We start from the raw sequence: 4,428 nt of genomic DNA, 5'->3' as shown, positions 1-4,428 counted from the left end.
AGCTATGTACTGTTTCTACAGGCGTGTTATTATATGTATATACTAAGGTATAGTGGAGTTTTTTGCGGTGAGTGAAATGGCATAATCTTTGTTTTATTTAAATTTATATCCAAGTTATGGTCAGACATCCAGTTTATGACCTCAGTAAAAACTGGGTGAATTTTTGCATTCACGTAGTCGCTGGTACCACATGATGTTAAAAGTGAAACATCGTCAGCAAACACGACAGTGTTCAGAAATAGATTTAGGTAAGTCATTGATGTAGATTACGAAACGTTAACATCTAATCACGCTGCCCTGCGGTATTGAACTTGTCATGTAATGCTGGTCAGATCTAACGTTACGTATTGTACACTCGCCAGCACATCAAGCTACATATTGACGTATCTTGTTCCGTTGCACTGGAGGCGATTTTCGAACAAAAATGTGTAGTCTGATGTGCCGTTGCCCGTACATGTATTGTAGTCAAAAAATTGTCTGTCAACATACTGAACTGAACTCGTTTTTGTAAGTAAATAAGATTGCAACCACTTGTATGCTACTCCCCTAACACATACCATACAGTTTGCTTAGTAGAATATTAATATTGTACTTTATCATAAGCTTTCGTTATATCTAATAACAATCCGAAGCCGTACTGTCGCTTATTCAAAATATTTAATATTTGTTGTATATATTTATAAACGACTAAAGTAGTAGATCTGCTTTTTCTAAAACCATTTTGTGAATCTTTGAACAGTTAACACTTTTCACAGTAAGAATAAATTCGATTGCACATAGCCTTTTCAAATAACTTAGACGATGTGGGTAGTAGTCCGATTTAGTACTTCTTTTGTGTATAGGTTTTATAATTGCTACCTTTAACTGGTCTGGAAAAGTTCCTTCAAGAAAAGATTGATTACCTAGTAAGTAGTAAAGCAAAGTTACTTCATCAGCACACATTTTGATCAATATTGGGGATATTTCGTCAATTCCATGGCTATGTTTACTTTTAAGCTACGGATTATGTTTTTTATTTCTTGTGGTGAGACGGGGGTAAGATACATGGTGTTCTCAGTTTGTTTAACTACAGGTCGCCTACACCTTGAGTTAGACGTCCCCCCTTCTCCCACACTGATGCGAAAAAATTATTGAATGTATTTGCAACTTGCAGGGGGTCGCTTGTATTTCGGTTTTTTACGGATAGCATTATGTTTTCTTTACTTTTTGTAACTGTTTTGTTAGTAGTTTCTCTAATAGTTCTCCAGACGCTTTTTATAATATTACTTGACTTTTTAATACGCGCTGCATAATATGAACGTTTAGCTTTATTTACTGACCGTTTTAGAATTCGGTCATATAACCTATAGTGTTTGCGGAGAATAGGGTTTTTTGAATTGTTAACTAGTAATTTTAAATACCCTTTATTTTTGCACGACGTTTTTATTCCCCGGGTTAACCAATGATTTTTGTTTTTATTGCATAATTTAATTGTCCTTTTAGGTATAAATTTATTTAACATGTTTTTTACAATGTCAATAAATATATTATAATTTTTATTTATGTCATTATTTAAGTTAAGTATGTTAGACCAGTTAATATCCGTCAATTCTGATGTAATATTAGTCATATTTTTTATATCAAATAAGCGTTTCTCTGTTATCCAAGAAATAACAGCCTTATGTACTAACTTGTGGATTTTTATGAGTACGCCTTTGTGGTCGGAAAAGCCTAGATTCTGTACTGAAGTGTTTAGTGCATTTGTGTAAAATTATAAAATATTAAGTCTATACAGGCAGAAGTGTTAGTAATTTTAAAAATATATATAAAATAAACAACATTATTATATTTTTATACTAGAGAAGAATGTTTTTTAAGCCGTACCATGAAAGTAATGGCCAAATAAAAAAAAGCAGCAACAGCTACGTCAAATTTCAAATTTATTCCATTCCATTGTTCTAGCAGTCATGGAGTGAAAAAACCAGAAATTGCACAAAAATTCCAGCAAAACTACAAAATATAACACGATTTCAAATTATACCACCTATCCACTTTTGGTAAGTATCTGATATATTTATATTTATTGTTCTGAAATGAAAATAATGAACTTTCATTATCATCTATATAGATTTTAAAACTTTCGTGGTTATTCACTAAAATATTATCACTAGTATCAGGTTTCTTACCACGGTACGACTTCTTTTTATTTTCCCGATATTTCGGAACGGTTGCACGCTCCATATCTCGGGAAAATAAAAAGAAGTCATACCGTGGTAAGAAACCTGATACTAGTGATAATCATTTCATTATCATCGCCGTGGGCGGCCATTGACACCGATTCATTTAACTCTACATACTAAGTATAGATTTATTTATAGGGCGAGATCAGCGTGTGCTGGAACATCGTTCTTTTTTATATTGCTAACCAGGGCAGATAAGCTTGTTTATCTATTTAAATATTTGATTTAGATACCCTACATTCTAATTTCCTTTTTTTTTCAGATTCCGTCAAGATGAGTTGCAACTGCAGCGGCGGTGGTTGCTGCGGCGGTAACGACAACAAACGCACGAAACACGAAAGCAAACGAAAAGCACAGCACCATAGAACGCAACTACCCAAAAAAGAACCGATCGCTACATGGGATCTTCCCTGCAGAGCAGATCTTCCTTGTGGGACAGACTGCTTCGTACAAGCAGCTGCTAACCCATGGGGTGCTAAAAAGCCCAAGTGCGTATTGGAACCATCAAAACTTGCAAGGCGGGGCTAGATACAGGGTCAGCGAACGCAACTATTATAGCCGTAGGAACAAAATCTGATGCCAGCACTTATCACATATTCTTGTCCATCAAGTCATTTAGCAAGCACTGAAGTGCTGGACTTACTCGTTATATAATAATTTGTTATAGTGTTAGTTTACAACAAAAAATGCTGAAATCCAATGTAGTAACAAATAAATGGTACAATCAACTTTCAATTGAATTTGGTTCTTTACCACCCCATTCCACGGTAGCATTAATAGGACAATGGCCAAAAATACCTTAGCACCATCAATGGAACTGTGTGATGGTACCACAGCAAAAAAGGTCTACCAAAAAAATTTGCGAAAATTAGGTATTTGTGTTTACCAACTACTATCCTATTGTGGTGATCGGAACTCTGATCTCCGATCTCCCTATAATGTGATGTTGCTAAGATAATGTTATTTTTCATTTTTTCAAATATTTCTAATATTTTTTGTGGAATTAAACCTTATTTCGTCGCCGTACTTTCTCAAACTCGTATCTTAAAGCACAAAGTTACTGAAATGCAAAAAATTGTTGGTAGATACAAATTTTGCACGCTAATTTAATATTCACACACTGGCTTTTACCTATCGTTAAAGTAATGCATCCAAATACCACCCTTGATAAGAAATTTAAAATAAATAGAAAGTTTTGCATTCTCCTGAATAATCACTCGTTATAAGATACGACTTTGAGAAAGTAAGGCACCTCTTTCATCATTCGCCATCATCATTTGCCAAAGGTTTTATCTAATTTATCAATTTATTCCACAATATGTTCTTAAAGTAAAAAAGTGGCACGTTTTCTGCGTCCCGATAAGCTGGACATTGATCCAGCCAGTAGTTCTGCCCCAAGAAATGTGAGCACTGGAAAAGAATGTTCGAAAATTTATTGTCATACTTTTCAAAAGACACTGGTAAGAAATTAGATATACTCATAAATCACGTGTCTTTTTAACCGACTTCAAAAAAGAAGGTTCTCAATTCGACTATGTTCTTTTTTTCTTTTTTTTTTGTATGTATGTTACGCGATAACTCCGGTATTTGTGAACCGATTTTCATGATTCTTTTTTTGTTGGAAAGGGGGTACTTCCATAGTGGTCCCATTTCATTTTGAAGAAAATCATACACCTCGAAGGGTGGCTGTTCACGCATGAAGATTCATTTTTATAAATAACTTTAATTTAGGAGCAATTACTTTAGTGGTTGATTTTGCTATTTCTCCAATTCAAGGCGTTTTTCTCTCGATGTACTTTGAGTAGTGTCGTAGTGAGAACCTATTTTTATTATCTCCAGTGTCAAGTCCTGTGTAGTGGCGAACTAGGGGATATTTCAATAAAACTTAGCAAATAGACGTAATTCCACGTACTTTTGAGGTCGGTTTTTTTAGTATTCTATACTGAGATTATTATAATAGTATTTGCATGCATAAGCGAGTGTAACTTCCCGTGAAAAAGTTTTAAGTATACACTTGAGAAAATATTTGTTAAGCCCAAAAATGAGGTCTATGCCATGTACATTCTAGCTACGAGAAAACAAAACAACGAGGAGAGCATCGGTACCCACACCTGTCTTCTTTTTCCATATTTATTCACTTTGTCTATCACGACCAACAACTTTTCAGTCTTACTAGCACTACACACATTGGATTGATATTTATCTGAAA

At 34.4% G+C, this 4,428-nt stretch overlaps 1 long non-coding RNA gene across 1 annotated transcript; it reads left to right on the top strand.

Moving 5' to 3' along the window:
- The first annotated feature begins 1,425 nt into the window (after positions 1-1,425).
- Positions 1,426-2,948, top strand: LOC113230408. The gene is made up of 3 exons (XR_003310487.1): positions 1,426-1,482; positions 1,945-2,036; positions 2,482-2,948. It is a non-coding gene; the product is annotated as an uncharacterized LOC113230408 (long non-coding RNA).
- Positions 2,949-4,428: the final 1,480 nt, after the last annotated feature.

Source organism: Hyposmocoma kahamanoa, unplaced genomic scaffold, assembly GCF_003589595.1.
Source record: "Hyposmocoma kahamanoa isolate Upper Pololo Valley unplaced genomic scaffold, ASM358959v1 63, whole genome shotgun sequence".
Lineage (NCBI taxonomy): Eukaryota > Metazoa > Arthropoda > Insecta > Lepidoptera > Cosmopterigidae > Hyposmocoma > Hyposmocoma kahamanoa.
Note: the sequence above shows the minus strand (reverse complement) of the source record. Positions and strands in the feature narration are given on the sequence as shown.